This window comes from Lutra lutra, chromosome 1 (genome assembly GCF_902655055.1).
Source record: "Lutra lutra chromosome 1, mLutLut1.2, whole genome shotgun sequence".
NCBI lineage: Eukaryota > Metazoa > Chordata > Mammalia > Carnivora > Mustelidae > Lutra > Lutra lutra.
The window spans coordinates 79064044-79082530 of record NC_062278.1 but is presented as its reverse complement, the minus strand read 5'-3'; the positions used below and the strand labels follow the sequence as shown (position 1 = coordinate 79082530).

Here is an 18487-nt window from a genome sequence, read left to right as displayed (position 1 = left end):
TATATACACGTGTGTGTATATATGTGTATGTGTATATATACGTATACATTTATAACTCTAAAAAATAAAGTCTTGCAAATTCTTATATACTTTATGAATTCATTCAACAAAGTAACATGGTTAAATCATAAATACAAATACATTAATAGGACTTTTCTCATTCGAATCTCATTTGCAGGTAACATTAGAAGTCTTAATTTATGGTTGCTGTGAATGTGCCTTTGGTCCCAAAGGCCGCACGTGGGTGGCTCCGAATGCCCATATTTTCTGCCACAGGCTTAGCAATGAGTAACTGCCGACAGGACCTGATCCCACTGAACCTTCCCAGTACTGAATGTATTTTTAGACGATGTTGAACATTCTTTTCCCTTTTCAAACTTTTTCTGGCTGTAGGTCACCAGCTCACCAGTAAAGGCAGCATTTTCACTGTCTTTTTGCTGTCGACTTTCCTCTCCAGCTCACAAAGAATCACTAAGCACCTGGCATAATTCCAGCCTTTCCTAGAATCTGAGACTATAGAATGAGCAAAACTAGACCTCAAGGCTCTAGAAACATACAGTCCAGCCCGCAATAGCTATGAAATAGTAAATAATTATAATCAATTAAGTAAACAATATGAGTGTGCAGGGTGTAGTGACAGAGAGCAAGAGTGTAAACAGGTGAATCTAAACTCTAAAGATAGACAATTATCATTATCTTTATGATATCTCTCTTCTTTTTTTCCCACACGATTCAAATGTCTAGAATTACAGCCACGTGAGAGCTGTCCCAGTACTTACACTACATGTCTTCAGTGTTGGAATTCCTTTTAATTTGTAAGACAGAATTCTATTCCTGGCTGCATGTTGAGATGCACGTTGTCTGCCATACAGGCCCCGAGGGCAAGGTTTGGGGAAATCTGTGACTGATCTCTACTATGCCTCCCTTGCTGTGTTCTTTGCTGTTTACATTCATTCATTTCTCGGGTTTAGTCTTTTAAGGTTAAGACATCTACAACATAAAGCCAGCTTCTCTCTCATACTTTCAGACAGTGTAGCATGTCAATTTTTGAATTAACCTATGAAAATACAATTGTATCATCTTTTGTTTCACCAAAGTTAAAGGCCTTTTTTAAATTTTTGTTCCTGGATGTAAATTTTTTTTTCCTGTTCCTGAATATAATAGGTAATATGTGCTCTTAAAAAAAATAATGTATCGAGTGCCTTTAATAGGAGTTTATTAATTCTGTTCGGGTGCCATTGTAAAGATGTTTATGCATGAATATTCTGGACTAGCAATAGAGCGGTAGTCTGTAACTCCCACCCACAAGCTACTCCCATGCACAGTGTAACTTCCTTCTACAGCGTCAAGACTCCCACATTCGACAAAAGCACTTTCCTGTCATTTAGTCTTCACAATTAAATAAAGAAAAAGTTAACTGTTTAAAAGAGGCTGGCCACTCTGGGCCTCTCTTTTCATGAAGTCATTCTTCCTGAAGATGGTCTAAATTATAGACTTTGCCAGAACAGTTTTTCCTCTTGTGAAGACTTTGAAGTCTGTTTATTCTTACAGCATTCTGGTAGGTCTGTCTAGGAAGAAACTGTAAATAGTTTGTCAGGGTTCCTAAATACCGAGAACTCTATGTGGGCCCTGGGAGGTGTTCACTTTGTTAGATTAGACTTGAACTTGTGGAAAAGGGCATATATGGCACGAAATATCCAACTTATATGAGACAGCCAAAATCAATTATTAAGAAAAAGGAGTACATGGGTGATGCTTGGTCCAGCGCTGGATATTTTCCTCACTATGATGGAAGAAGGCAGCTGAAGTGAATCTATTTCATTTATGACTAAATTCCCAGGAGACTCAAGAGAAAACACAGCCTCTTGGGGTTACTGGCAAATGGTATACATGTGCCAAATACGACACATGGGCCAGCTTCCACTGGCAAGGGTCATGGCTGCTACAGCCTTGTCCTTCTGCCTGTGTTGTTGGCTCCTCTTGGAAACAGCATAGCCACCACTCTCTCACCAAACTGGTGCAATGGCTTGTGTAGGCACCACGTTTTTTAGCAGAATCAGGTTAAAAAATAAGGGGGTGTTATTTCCAAGGCTTCCGCTCTGTCTCTGCCTCAGCTCCTATGAAATAAAGACAATCTTTGGAGTCTGTCCTGAGGCACACATTTCTAGACAATGTACTCTCAGTTTCCTGCTAACATAAACTGTCTATCTCATAGAACTGTGATAATGAATGATTTCACAGGAATTGACCTAACATATGTCAGGCCTTTGACAAATTACAGCTATTGTAATAATTTCAAATTATGAATTTAAAAATATAGAATATTTAAAAAACAAGTGCATGTGAAACTTCAGATCTCTTTAAAACATGAGCATTAAAATCAAATTACAACTTTAAGAAATTTATAGATATTATTTATAAGATAAAAGATCCTTTTACAGTTTTTTGAATGGACAGGTAGGATATAATCAAAAGGGAATCCAAGATGTTCCCTGGAATGATCAACAGGCACTTTAGAAACATCACTCTTAATTGACCAGAGCACAGCTTTCTTTTGTCCAACTTTCCCCCTCCACTTTATGAGAAAAAACATGGGAAGGATAAGCCAAGCCAAGTAAAAGGCATCTATCACTTTAAAAAAGAGTATATGATGCACAGTTGCATTGAAACCACATCCTTCAGAGCTGTGTGTGTGTGTGTGTGTGTGTGTGTGTGTGTGTGTGTGTGTGAATGCAGTGGGAGCTGTTAACACAGGATAAAAATTTAGTTGTCTACTTGCCTCTTTTAAGTAATACAAGTCAAGAGATGTTCCAGGCATAGTTTCTCTTTTTTTCCCCCCCAGCTTTTACTCCTACCTCCCTAAAAAATGTATCTCTCGATTTCATCAGAACAAACACCCTCAGAGCTCTAAGTGGAGAAAATAATGATTATGTGTTGCTAAGTACTATTTAGTAACAAAGGCTTGGGCCACAGGAATGGTGACATCACCCACAGAAAGAGGAACATTTATACTTTTGAAAGAGATTCTTTTCCAACGTGATGGGCCACCAATCAGAGGAACAAAGCCAAATAAGGCAGGAGGAGAGGACTCCTGGCCCTGGAAAAGGCATCTTTAGCATCCGATTCTGGAGTCATGCCTCAAGCCCACGTGCTCTTTCTATGCTCCCCTCCCGAATCCAGTTCGTGTCAACAAATGTGTACTATTCTTACTGTAGAAAACCTACTATTCTCATACTTCAGTATATTTGCTTCTTGGTGAATCTGTCTACCTGTAGTAAGCAGCAGGTCAGGAAGTGGCTTTCTGTTTCAAGAGTGTTCCCCAAATAGTCACATCCTGCAGATATCCATGCATTTACACACGCATACACTCAGAAACCACGCACCATCTCACACTTTGCAATAATCCAATGACACGGTGAGTCATCAGGCCCACGTGTTTGCACGATACAATGGACTGCATCACTTAAATAGCACGTAAGTCATCTATACCCTTCCACACTTCCCAACCAGTAACATAATAATTTTCTATTTGGGCGTTGTCAGAAACACTCAAAAGTCAGCTTGTGGCTCCTACAATATCATGTCTGCCTGCCTTGGGGAAGTTACCGTTGTGTTCCTCTGCACCCCACCCTTGTCATCCTTCTATTCACACTCAGTCCAATGCCACTGGTAGGGTTTTGTTTTTTTTTTCATTGTCCGCTCCTAACCCAAATCAGAAATAGAAGCAGCCACACTAGTTGTCATTAACTTCTCAAGTATGTGGGGATGCCACTTGTTCTTGTCCCTAATAGCTATTAGGTTTGTTAAAATAATAATAATAATGATGATGATGACAATAATAACAACAATAATAATAACAAAAATAACAATAATAATAATGATAACAATAATATGAAGAAGAAGGAGAAGAGAAAGAAGAAGAAGAAGAGGAAGAAGAAGGAGGAGGAGGAGAGGAGGAGGGGGAGAAAGGGGAGGAGGACCTTTTCAGGAAGATATTCTCTATTCCCTTCCTAAATCACACTCAGCCTCCCAACTCCCACTCAAAAGTTGTGTCCGACTAATTCTGGGATTTAAAATGTAATAACTGGATGATTTCAATCTCTTGGGATAATATAAATAAACCAGAGGAAATTTATAATTGTTCTGAAAATGCAGTGTCAATACCTGCTTCTTATAATAGGAACAGGTTGATGCTGCAAGGGTCTCTACCGTCATTGGCGCTGGGATTTGAGAAAAATCAATGAGAGAACATCTGTTGTCCCCAGAGACTGGAAAATAGCCTTTTCTCTAGACTTACCTACTTCATATCCACGCAGAAACTAAGGCACCTGATGACCCCATTACCAGACATCAGGCTACCTATTTTCAGTGGCCATGATAAAGGTCAGCTATCCCCCAGCAATTGTGCTGAAAAATCCTAAATTGACCAATCCAAATAATATTTAAGCCCTTTTCACTTTTATCAAACCCATACCTATTATAAAAATGATGAAAAGATAAGAAAATGTAGTTAATTCGCGAAGATAAATTCCACTTACTTGAAATTTATCTAAATATAAAAATTTATCACCTGAGAAAGCTTTTGACCTATGTAGTAATTCCTGCTTCTCTTCAAACAACAGTTTTTCCTACTCTGTTAAACACAGATAATGAATGGATCATTCACTGCACGCGGTTCCCCAGTACATACATGTGCCCATCCTTGCGAATATTTGCTTGCGCTGTATAACTCCTTGCCTTGTCCTACAATCTCAGTAACCTGGACCTTTGTCAACCCCAGGTCCCTAGCTTCATCTCCCACTACTCTCCGAGACCTGGAGGCTTCCTTTCTCCTTCTCAGAAAGGCAGATCTCCTTCCTGCCTCTGCACTTGCATATCACTCTTCCCCGGGGCTTCTGCACGGCACCAGGCTTCTCATCGTTCAGGTCTTAGCTTAAATATTTCCCTTCCTGAGAGGCCAGGTAGGGAAAGAAGCTTCCCTTCTCTGTTTCTCTATCCTTTTACTTTGCTGAATTGTCTTCATGCTGCTGTCATCATCTAAAATTCCCTTTTCAGAAATTCACTTGTTAACTGGCTTACTCATCGTCTTTCCCCACTAGACTGAAGTTCAGCTCTCTGGGGTAGAAACTTGGTCTTGGTCACTGGTATCCCACAGCCTCTAGATAGGTGCTTAATGCATAATGCTTGATATATGAATACATGAGTATATGCACTTCAAAATGGAAACAGAAGCTTCTCACAAGAATTAAAATTGTCTCTTCGCATAGCCCACTTCCTGAGGAGAACCACAAAGGCGGGGTCACCAAATACCTCTTCTGGCAGGACCACAGAATAGAAAACAAACAAACAAACAAAAACCAATACAAAACCATGGCTCAATGTTAAATTCATGTACTGTTGAAATGTTTTTCCAGTTCTTTGACAATTTTCTGAGTTTTTTTGAAAATGTATTATCCCAATCTTTTTCCTCTTGATGAAAACTTTGATCATTCGACCTTAATGCTGCCTCCCCCAGGGAGCCTTGTGCCATGGCTGCACCAAGAAGTATAACCCCCAAGTATTTTTTTTTTTAAGATTTTATTTATTTCTTTTACAGACAGAGATCACAAGTAGGCAGAGAGGCAGGGAGAGAGAGACGGGGAAGCAGGCTCCCCTCTGAGCAGAGAGCCTGATGTGGGGCTCGACCCCAGGACCCTGGGATCATGACCTGAGCCAAAGGCAGAGGCTTTAACCCACTGAGCCACCCAGGCGCCCCAACCCCCAAGTATTTTAATGTCTCAGGTGACTCCTTACATTTTTCATAGTGTGGCTGAAAATTCACATCTTTTGAGATATTTCCTACTAGTGCCTAAGATTTCAGAGGGGCTCTGCCATATAATATATACATTTTTAACTGTATTTAAACCAAAGCTTTGCCTATTCTGTTTCTCAATGTAAGTTCTAAAGGCAGTGTATTAATGATAAAGATCCATTGTAGAGACAGACATACCAAGATCAGTTTGGTGACCACTATCAAGTGAACTCTCTCAGAACCTTTTTTTCCTTAAATCTGTAAAATAGTAATAATGGTACTTAACTCACAAAGTTAGTGAGGGTGTTAAATTTGTTAATCATCTGAAGCATCTAATATACAATGTTATCTTAAAACTGGTACTAAAAATGATATGCAACGGTACTAAAAACTAGTACTAAAAAATATAACAGCAAAGCTATTATTATTAACATTATCATCATCATCATCATCATCTAGGACCTAATAATCTCAAGAACCAAGTCCTATGTTTATAACCTTAAACTTAATCTGTTGGATATACACACAAAACAACTCCAAACAGTTTTCCTAGAATAGCTTTAAAATCCACTTCAAGATGAAATATAAAACCAGGAAATAATTACAAAACAATATGTGAACTATATGCATAGCCATGAGGCCAGCACAGGCAGATGGTTAATCAGGAAAGAATTCTGGAAGGAGATTGCTCTTCCATCTGGCTTGAGGGAAGCAATGAACCTTAACTGGCAAGGGAGGGTGGGCACATGTTTTTCTTGGGGGTGAGGGCAGAGGCAGAACAAGTACAAAGGCAGTGGGGCAGCAAAGCAGAGCAATTGCCCCCAGGATCCTAAGAGATTAGTGGTACCCACTGTGAACCTGTCCCTTTTAGCTGTGTGGAAGACAGCCAATACACAAAGAAGAGAATTCTCGGTTTATTTGTTGTCTCCTGGGACCACTTCTTTTGTTTCAGTTCCTTTCATTTTGTGTTAACAGAACTATCCCACCTGACAACTGCATTGCAGCTCAGAGCACAACCATACCCATGGCCACCTCTACACGACCTTGGGAGATAGTTGTTATTTTTGTCACATTTGTTTTATTTATATACAAGGCTCAGAACTGTTGAGGCCTTGTGCTTACTCATCACTTGAGTATCTAGTATGTTTCATGCATTTTTCTAGACACTGAGGATGTAACATGAACCAAACATTTCAGACCAAACCCTGCCCCCATGTACCTTACATTTTAGTAGCAGAAACAGACAATAAGTAATTAAGCAAAGAAATAAAGATAAAAATTTTATGTAACATTGAGTGTTATCAAGAAAATTAAAATGAGACGAAAGGATAGAGAGTGGGTTAGGGACATGATAATAAAATATGTACTTGGTCATGGAAGACACCCTTTAGGAAGAACATTTGAACATCTGAATAAAGAAGAGCTGTGTCACAATAATGTGTGAGAAGAATATGCCACGAAAAGATGGGGAAAGCATGTGTGAATTCTCTGAGTCAGGAATGAGTTTAGGATGCCCTAGGGGCAAAATAAGGAGTGGAGCCAGAGGTAATGAATGAGGGTTGAGAAGTAGGATTTGAGGGTGGAGATGTATGTAGAGGACAAGACACATAAGCAACAGAGAGGAATTTGGATTCTTTCATAATTAAAATAGGAAACCATTAAAGAATTTTGAGCAGGGAGTCACATGATTTGATTTCTATTTTAAAACATCATGCTGGCAGGAATGCAAGAATTGAAAGAGGGATTTCTTAATAGGCTACAAGTAGAATGGAGATGTCCAGAAGAAATGATAGTGTCTTACACTGAGCTCAAGATGGTGGAACGGATGAACCCGGTCGATGCTGAGATATATTTTGGAAATAGAACTGACAGGCTTGCCAATAAATAGGATATAGGTGAAGGAAAGAAATAAATTAGTGATGCTTTTGACCTGGATAACTGGGTGTAAGGTGGTGTCATTTATCAACCAAAGAAGACTGGGCAGGGAGCAGAGAGAAGGGTGGGCAATGAGAGGCTTTCTTTTGGACATGTTAACTTTAAGATGCCTGGTAACATCTGAAGTTTAATAATCACTTTGAGGTATGAGTCTAGAAGTTGGCAAAAAGTTAAGAAGGTATGAATTTTTTTTTTTAACTTACAGTTATGGTGCTAGATATCTGAATAGAGAAGAGAAGTAACCATCCAAGATTCACAGTCCATAAGTGACAGAATGGAAACTGAAAATGAATCTTGACACTGACCCACTTTCTCTTCCTGCCACAAATATCAGGATGCATTCATCATTATGAGTACTAGAGAAGAATATGGGGGAGTGCTGGGGGCAGGAATATTCTAGAAAAGATTGAGAATTTGTCCAATGCTATGGACTACACAAATTCATGGTTGCTTCTTTCTTTACCTATTTTTCTGTAAATGTGATGATACATGCACATTTAACTTTTAAAAGCCACTCTGGAATAAGAAATTCATAAGATTGACCAAATACCTCTGATAACCTACTTTCTTTTCTAAAATTGTCACTTTTTGGAATATCCAAGAGGATAATTAAATTCAGACTAAATGTAGATTGAACAGAATTGAAATATAAAGATAAAAGTATAGCCAATAACTCAAACAGGTATTTCCGAATTGTATCATAACATCTGAATTAGGATTATCAGATTTGTTTAACAGACATGGCTGGGACAAGTAACACTTACTCTCCATGGCTTGGAAAAAATTAAAAGCCAATAAATTAAAAAATAAAATTAAACCAGTAACAATGCAGAGGGGAAAAAAAATTCTAAAACTGGAAACAAACAGAAACAAATGAACCTGGTTGTGGGTATTATGGAGGGCACGTATTGCATGGAGCACTGGGTGTGGTGCATAAACAATGAATTCTGTTACGCTGAAAAGAAATTAAATAAAAAAAAATTTTTAAAAATCAGATACAGAAATAAAGGTGCATAGAGATACTTTAAAAAAAAACGAAAGAAACAAATGAACCTTATTATATTTCAAATGAATACTATGATAACCCTACATGGAGAGAAAGAAGGAGAGGCAGGGATGGAAGGAAGGGGGAAAGCAGGAAGAAAGGAATTCATCCAAGCAACCACAAACACAGTATTTGGTGGGCTATGGGTATGTGGGGTAAGAAGTGCACACAGACCCAGAATTCTTTTTCAGTAGGTTTGTTTATTGTAGTGGTTTGGGTAAAGTAATTCAGAAATTATTTTAGATGTTTTATAGAAATGAGTAAATAAGTAAACACACTGATCTTAAGATCCAAGGCTCACGCTATGGAGGAAGGAGCACACAAACATGGCATAGGCAAAGGCAAGAAATAACCTTCTGGGGATGGATTAGAACTGGAGATATCAGATAAACTCATGATGCCCAAAATATGTGTGTATAGATATGAGAGATTTTATGAATGCATGCATATGCTTTTGGGTATGCATACTATGTGCATTTGCATTAAAATGTTTTTGTTGAAAGGGTCAACGAACAAAAACACTCCAGTGGCAGTGAGTATACCTAACCCAGATCTTGGCCTCTCATACCATTCCCCATCAAAAGAAATGAGATGTGGGGTACCTGGGTGGCTCAGTCATTTAAGTGCTGACTCTTGATTTCAGCTCAGGTCATGATCTCAGGGTTGTGGGATCGAATCCCGTGTCAGGCTCTGGCTCAGGGTTGTGGGATCAAACCCCATGTCAGGGAGTCTGCTTGAGATTCTATCCCTCTCCCTCTTCTTTTTCCCCTCCCCTTGCTCTCTCTCTCTCTTTGGAAGAAAGAAAGAAAAGAAAAAAGAAAGAAAGAAATCTTAAAAAATAAAAGAAAGAAACAAAAAAGAAGAAATGAATGATTCTGGGTTTGGGATGGGATAAGTACAAGATGAGGTTGGAAGATCTTTTTACATCAGAAAGTGCTCACTAACATGATGGAGGCATGCCACAGGGACATAGGAGCCAGAAGTAAGAGGACTTCATTATTTAAATGTAGATGATTTGAGCACCATTATAAATTAAGGCAGTAAGGAATTATAAACCATTGGAAAGACAGAAATTCATGACTTATATCAGTAACAGATATACAAATTAGTAATTAAATATAGGAGAGAAGGGAGTTCTTTTGCTTACATTAGAATGCAAAGGACTGACTGAAATATGCAATGAGTGCTGGAGCTGGAGAATCATGATTTTCTAACTATCATGCATTACAGTAAAAACTGCATCAGATGAGAACATCAATTAATATTAAACCCAAAGGGAAATGTTTCATGAGGAGTTGCCATTATAAAGTAGAGAAATGAGGCAACACTTTGACATGGCAACCTAAGTTAGCATTACCAATGGGGCATAGATGAGCATCTTGTGGCTCTAGATATGATCTCATGAGAGGAGACATCACCTATGCCATATTCTAGCAAAAAATGCATAGCCACAATCTCATCATGAGGAAATGTCAAACACATACCAATGAGGAACACTCTGTTAAAAAGAAGAGTTGGTGGATAGACTTTAAAGTTTTCAATTTCATAAAAGACAAAGAAATGATGTGGAAATGTTCCAGATTAAGGGAGGCTAAAGAGACATTGCAACTACATGTAACACATGACTCTAAACTGGATTCTTTACTGGAGGGGAAAATACTATAAAGGGTATCATCAGATAAATAGCAAAATTGGAATATGGGCAAATGTTAGATGAAAGTATTTTATCAATGTGAATTTATGAAGTAGATACTGTAACTGTTGCATAAGAGACTACCTCTATTTTTAGCACTTGCAAGCTGAAGTCAAGGGTCATGTTTTTTATAACTTACCCTCAAGTGGTTTGGAAAGAAAAAATGGAGACAGAAAGATAGAAAGAATAAGAGCAAATTATAAAGCAAATAGAGTAAAATATTAAGATTAGACAAATCTGGGTAAGGATATATAGGTATTCATTATGCTATTTTTATTTTTAAAACTCTTTTGAGCTTGAAATTATTTCTTAAAAAAATTTATTTAAGTAGGTGAAGTATAATAAGCATTTCTAGTGAACATTTAAGAGACTCCAATGGCATTAGATATGATTTTTACTCAGAAGGCAGCCTAATTGCCTAAAGAATGTTCCTACCTCTTCTCCAATTCAGATCTCTTCACCAACACAGGAAAAGCATAAAAGCATTCTGCTTTAATTTTTTTTCTTATGCAAAATGAAAATAAATCGAACTGAGGTATGATTAAAGAAAAATGCTGCTAAATTTATTTTTTTCAGAATCAGAATTGTGGTGACTTTTTTCATGATCATATTATGATTTGTGTTTGTTTCCAAAGTGAAAAGAATTTTTGAGGCTGTGATAACCACCCAATATTGAAAAAACGGAGAACTTAACAATGATATCTGTAAAGTAGAATAACAAAGAGCTGTGACATCTTATACTAACTTGTGGAGTAAAACCAGTAGGCTAACTTCATTTCTGATTTACTTCCCATGGTTCCAATATGAATTAATGATTTTAATGCCATTTTTCTTTCAATTTGGATCTAAAACTACAAATCCACTGTTCTCCTTACTAATACTGAAAAATTAGAAAATAATGAAAAGACAAAGCTGGAAAGTATCTAGAGGACATCAAATCTAAGTCCCTAATTTTAGTTCATATAAAATAATAAAAATATCAATGATGTTAGGGAAGTATTGGAAATCATAATTCTCAAACAGCAAATAATTTACATTTTAAAAATTTAAAAATTATAAAGTTATAAAAGTTATATTTTCTAGAGTACAGATGTGTACATTACACTTCATAAAATGTACCCTTTTAAATGGAAATATTCAGAAATGTAAAAGAACCTGCCTTTATTCTTTATATTTGCAGAAATTATTTCCCATATGAAAACGAAATACATATTCTCTCTTACAGAGCACATGTACTTCCAAAGCACATATTTTTGTGAACACAATAATTTTCCCATTGAACACATATTTTTATTACTAGAATAAATATGAATATGTTACATGTGGCACTTATCCAGATTTAGAGGATTTTTGTTTCTGAGTTCAAAACATGACATCACTCTTAGTTTGCACCCAAACCATGATCTTTCTTTAGGGCAATAAACTCTCATCTACTTTTGCAAATGAGAAAATGGCCGAAAGAAGGGGAAACCAAACAAGTGTTTCAATGTTTCAGAAGTTCTTTTGGAAGTCAAATTATTTATGTTAAGAACAAATAGCATCATTGTTTCAAAGTGAAATTATTATCTGAGCCGTAATATATTTGCCAAGGTGGGATAGAGCCCTCTAGAAGCAGGTCATTCTGCACAGATGGGCGGCTCTAGAAAGTTCACACTGTGAAGGAAGGCACAGACACCCACTAAACCGTGAGATCTGTTGGATCAATCCTGGATTTCAACAATTGGACGGATGCTGAGCAAGATCACGTATACACCACATAGTCAACCATGTCTTACTAATACAGAAAATTTCACAATGTTATGCTGCAGTCACTTAGTTTCAACTTAGATTAGATTCAATGAAAATTTATGCCTTAGGGTGTTGTCTGAATGTAATCTTAATGAAACAGTAAAATATTTATCTATAGTTCAAAAGTTAAAATTTGTGTATGCCAGTAATAAATTATTTGCAATATTATATCTAATTTCACTTCAAAAATTTGGATTTGGGGGTGGAGTCTAAATGCTTTTTTCTTACTACACTGTGTGCAAGAAAAGCAGAAGCAATGCATCTTGTTACCCTCCCAGTAATGATAAGATTGGCTCCTTTAACAATCTGTGTGACTAAGGAAACTCAACCAGGTAGCACTAATTTTTTTCTGTAAATATGATTTTGTCACAGAACAAATTTTAAATTTATTTTCCTTAATCTGGAACTAGGCTGTTCATTTAGAGATTTCAATAGTTCACCACCACCACCACCACCACCACCAAAACACATCCATCTTGCCAGCAAGATAGGATTTTCTCTACTTCTTGGGCCTTCATTTGCCGTTCTGAATTGCTGTATGTTGATCAGTTTAGATTGTAACCTCCTTGGGCTGTGTTTTTCTTGGTTGTTATCAGTTATTCAGTGTAATACCACACTATGTATGACAAACACACAACACTTAATAGTTTATGGTATCGAAATATCTCATCCTTAAAATTCTGGACATTTAAAAATACTTCCATCTTTTTTTTTTTCAAGAGAAGGACATTATAAGTGGTTTTGTTGCAAAGAACAATGATCAAGTTCGTGGTTTAAGTAGTGTGTGATACATAAAGATGAACATACACAATTTTAATGGATTCCTCACAACTACCAACTTAATTTTAAGATTTTGATCTAGTTAAGAATGTCAAATTTGAGTCAACAGTTCACTGACTGAATTTATAGCACTAACAATCTGTTTTCCTTCTCTCTGTAACCAAAAGACAACAAGTCCTGTCACAGCACATTGCATGAAAATAAATTTTTAAAAACACCCTATTTTCTAGGTAATGTAATAGAACCCATGTGATGGCTTGTTTAACCAAACTGATTAAAATGAAGTCCGTTAATTTATGGAATAATGCAGACTTTCTTTTTCAGAAGCCCTGTGATTATTCTAATTAAAAAAAAAACAAATTAAATAAGCATTCATTTGCTTAAAAAAGAATTTAAAAGTTGCTGTATGATAAATATAATTCTATTACATAGTTAATATGTATATACATTACTCTAGCGTGGCACAAATAAAAATAATTCTGCTGGATTTAGATTACTTTAGAATTGCCTAATAAAATTAGTTTCAGCTTAGTTTGATCCCCAATTATGAATCTAAATGGTCTTACAGTTCTTGTCCAGTTTTGGGCATTAAAACTACAAATTAATCTTAAAACAAACATAAATTTCTAAAATTTGATTTACTTACTTTATTTACATTTTTAAATACTACTATCTACACTACAAATTGCTTTTTCAAAAGTATTTCAATATCATCACAGTGTGATGATATGAAAAATAATACTGAAATGTAACACCTTAAATAATACTATGTATTTTCACAGTAAATAGAATCAAATGCAAGAATATCTTTTTTTCCATAAAATGTCCAACTAGTCATAGGCAAAATGAACAAACAAATATAGGTAGGATAGCTTACAAATGTTAGGAATTTACTGGAGCTAGGGGAAGAAAAAGTTTTCAAATTTATATCAATACAAAAGTTCTTTCAGAATTAAATTGTGTACAAAATTATGAAAAAAAGAGAACTTGGTTACTTTTCAGTTAAAATAATTTGGAGATCAATAAGAACTTTAAACTGGCCCAGCTTTGCAAAAGGTTGTATGTAAAGTTGAAATGGCAACTTACTAAACTTCTTCATTTATTTAAAATATTGAGTACTTACTTGAAAATTATCAGATTTATCTCATCTATTTCATAATCCAACCAATATTTAAATTGTTGTTCCACAAACAGTAATCCAAGCAATAAAATGAAAAATAGCAAGCAAACCCTTTCTTCTTACCGCAATGTCTTCTTTTCCGTTGGTTGTTAAGCTGCTTAAATAGTTGAGGTAACCAGCATCTCCAAGGGCTCTGACTCCATTCAGCTCTCTTCAGTCAATTTTTTTTTTTTTCTCTGCAAAAAGACACTACCAAAAGAGGAAGTTGTGAAACACCAGAGTCATTTTGCTTTATAAATTCTATGGAGAATGGAAAAGTCTTCACAAACCTTACATTTAGAATCATGGGGACAGGCTGTAATTTGTGCATTTATACATATACAATTAACACATACACGAATTTATAGGTGTAAGCAAGTTTTCAAAAAGTTAAGTTATTGAAATATATCCTTGATTATGCAATGCTCATTTACATAAGGAAACATCTCCTCTGTGGCCGAAAGATAATCGTAGAAAAACAAAATACCGCTCTATGCAGACAAAAACTGTCAAGCTGATACATGAGGAATAAACTTGCTTTTATAAGGCTAATTAATTTAAACTCTTTGGAGTATGACCTAAATGCTAATCTGACTACAGACATAATGTAAAACAAAAAACAAAAAACAGACAAAACAAAACAAAAAAAACTTCAGTAAACGGGCATTTTCCTGGAATCTGGGTAGTGGTTTTTTACCTACAAGCTTTAAACTTCCTTTCTCATGAATAGCTGCCTGTTACATATAGATAAAGCATTGCAAAACTGAAACTCTTGCTTATCCATAAGCTACGGTCTCTCTCAACTTCAGCCACAAGAATAAAAAACAGGTGCAGGTCCTGCACTGTTGAACGTAACTGGTCAAGTTTCTACCAGGTTGGAGCACTAATTGAAAATATTTATGGGATGGTAAGGACAGTGGTGGAAAAAGGACAAAAAAACAAAACAAAACAAAAAAACCGTTGATCAAAGCCAACACTATCGCCAACCTCAAATAGAAGGAAATACTCATATATGTACTTCTCCCAGGTTACTGAATAGAAGAAGCAGACGAACAGCAGATGAACAGCTGCAATTTGTTTGTGGCAGTTCCCCCCCCGCCCCCCGCCCCGTCCCTGGCTGTTGGGGAAGGGAAGGGGGGGCGGGGTGGATTGCAAGAATAACAGTAATTATGCAAACCTCCACACACTGCAAGAACCACTTTCTGGACTTTGGAAACTATCATGCTCCCAGGGTATCACACTCTGCTTTTTACTTACCATATTTTCAAAGTGGCAATAAAGAGCAATTAGGGGATAATGAAAAACGGAAACATTTTCCCCTTTCACCTAAATTCCTATGTGATGTGAATTTGCAGGAAGTAAAGATAAATGAACAAACAGTACTAAGAAAGCTGCCACAACAGCAGAACACCAGAGCATCATCAATATAAAATTGGACTGGAATTCTTTACTGAGATACTTATAAGAAAATTCTTGAATAAAACGTTATTAATGAGATTAACATCGCTTAGATTCTATGTGTTTTGAAAAAATTTAAATATGATCATATTTGTGAGTTTTTTTAAAAAAAATTTCATTTATTTATTCATCAGGGAGAGAGGGAGAAAGAGAGAGTGTACAAGCAGGGGGAGCAGCAGGCAGGAGAAGCAGGTTCCCAGCTAAGCAAGGAGCTCTATGCGAGACTTGATCCCACGATCTTGGGATTGTGACCTGAGCCAAAGGCAGATGACTAACCGACCTAGCCACCCAGGTGTCCCTAAATATGACTCTATTTGACATCTGTTATAAAACACTAGGTCCACCTGCCCACCAAAGAACCAGGCTCAGTACCGGAAGCATAGTGCTGAATATCGGTTGATGGTTTTAATGTGCTAGCTCAGTATGTGTGTCCCTTTCACCTGGATGGTGGCTGCATGTCTCTGTTTCTCCAGTGATCCTTTCCAGGCTGGTGAATATGCTCAAGGGTCCCTCCGTCTTAGACAGTTCTCCTCTGACTGACCTGTCCTATGACTTTCCCATTTGAAAAAGTTTTTGTCATTGACTTCTTTAATGTCTTCATAGTTGTGTGTGTGTGTGTGTGTGTGTGTGTGTGTGTGTGTGTGTGCACGCACATGTGTTTGTGGGTGTTTGGTAGAACATATATAAAACTGACAATTTTATCATTTTATGCTTATAGTCCAGAGACATTAATTATATGCATGTTATTATACAATCATCACCACCACCCATCTTTAGATCTTTTCATCCTCCCAAACTGAAACTCTATACTCATTAGTAATAATAACTTCCCATTCCTCTTCTCCCGCCCCCACCCAGTCCCTGGCAGCCACCATTCCTCTTTCTGTCTCTATGAGTTTGACTTCTCTAGGTACCTCATGCAAGTAGAATCGTAGATGATTCATCCTTGTACCTGGCTTATTTCACTCAGGTGCATCCCAGGTCACAGCATATGTGAGAATCCTTTTTCCTTTTTAAGGCTGAATAATTTTTCATTATAGGTATATGCCACATCTTATTTATCTGTTCATTCGTCAATGGACATTTGTGTTTGCTTCCACTTTTTGTCTATTGTGAATAATCCTGCTGAGAACATGGGTGCACAGATATTTGAGTTTATGATTTCAATTCTTTGGGATATATTCTTTTTGGGTATATACCCAATAAATAGAAATTGCTAGACTTAAGTATTCCTTACTGCTGGATCATATCATGATTCTACGTTTAAATTTTTGAGGACCTGCCATGCTTCTAAATTCCCCTATGAATGAAGCATGAAGATGCTTCATCTTTCTGCCTTCTGGTTTCTGCTTCTCCTATTAACTGAGACTCTCTTGCCAAAGTCACCAAAGGTCTATGTTAGCAAATCCAAATGACACTTGAAAGCCCTCTTGACTTCTCAGCATATGCCACTGGTGACCACTTTCTTTTTATAGACGTGCTCTCTGTGCTTGAGTTCTTCACCCTCTCCTTCTGATTGCGTGGCAATCTCTTCTTTGACTTTCTTATATTCCTGAACTGTGTTCATCCATTAAACGTTGCTGCTTCTCAGGATTTTGATCTGGGCCTGCTCCTCTTCTTATCCACAAGCCCTTCAGTATACTTCCATGGTATCAGTTGGCAAATACTTACTGCTCCCACACTTCCGTTTTCAGCCTAGATATCTCCCTAGAAAATTTTGACCAGTATAAAATTCAAGATCGTTTCGACTTGTGATCTAGAGAAAAGCATCTGCATAAAGGGCCTGAGATCAACCACATTTTTTACTTCTATTGTTTAACCTTGGATAAGTCAGCTAGTACTTCTGAGCCCTGTTTTCTCATATGTAAATGGGGGCCATTAAAAACCACTTTGGAGAATTATGGGAAGATTATTTTCCTAATATCCAAAAATTATAAAATAAAGAATACTTTGTTGTGTTTATAGTATAAAAATACAGATAAGGCAAAAGTTCATCCTATTTCCCTCTAGCATGATTCTTCATATATATATATATATATATATGTGTGTGTGTGTGTGTGTGTGTGTGTATGTATATATACACACATATATGTATATGTATATATGTATACATACACACATATATATGTATATACATATATATGACATATAGAATGAAATAATTTTGTGGGTCTTTAAATATATATAACATCACAGTAAATTTTCCCTATGACTTTTTTTAACTTATCAATATAGCTTGAAGATACAGCCAAGATATTCTTTTGAACTGACTCATACACATCTAATCTCCCATTGATAAAGTTTATGTAATTTCTTCACAATTAAAAATAGTGTAGCCGGTCAACAGCATTATAGATGCCTCCTTAAAAGTATGTACAAGATTTCTTTAAGGTTAAGTATAGGAAAGGAGAATTGTTGGACCACAGGGTATATATGTTAAAATGAAAATTGTTACTGCTAAATTGCCCAGTCAAAAAAACAAAAATAAAAACAAAAACTTGACCAGTTTGAACTTCCAACATTTCCTGTTTTTCCACTCTATTGCCACTACTTGATATAATCAAACTTTTAAAGATTTGCCAATCTGATGGGCAAAAAATTAGTGTCTTAATATTTTTAACTTGTATTTCCCTGATTACTATGGAGATTGAACATATTTTAATGTTTGTATCCCCTTTTGTATTTCCTGTTTTGTAAATTGTCTGTTCATTCATTCCAGACATTTGTTGTTTGGATAATTGTCAACTTTTTATTGATTTGCAGAGTTAAAGTTACCTTCTGTTTTTGGGTATTATAATCCTTGCTCTTTTTTAATGCTCCAGTTATTAAATACTATAG

The 18487-nt window shown here is 36.4% G+C and overlaps 1 protein-coding gene across 1 annotated transcript in view; it reads right to left on the bottom strand.

Annotated features, from left to right (window-relative positions):
• MBNL1 (muscleblind like splicing regulator 1) overlaps window positions 1-14380 on the bottom strand; it is a 202478-nt gene extending 188098 nt beyond the window's left edge. Inside the window, exon 1 of the mRNA XM_047728285.1 lies at window positions 14276-14380. The gene's annotated coding sequence lies outside the window, so the exon portion shown is untranslated. The remainder of the gene's footprint in view (window positions 1-14275) is intronic.
• Between the last annotated feature and the right edge of the window lie 4107 nt (window positions 14381-18487).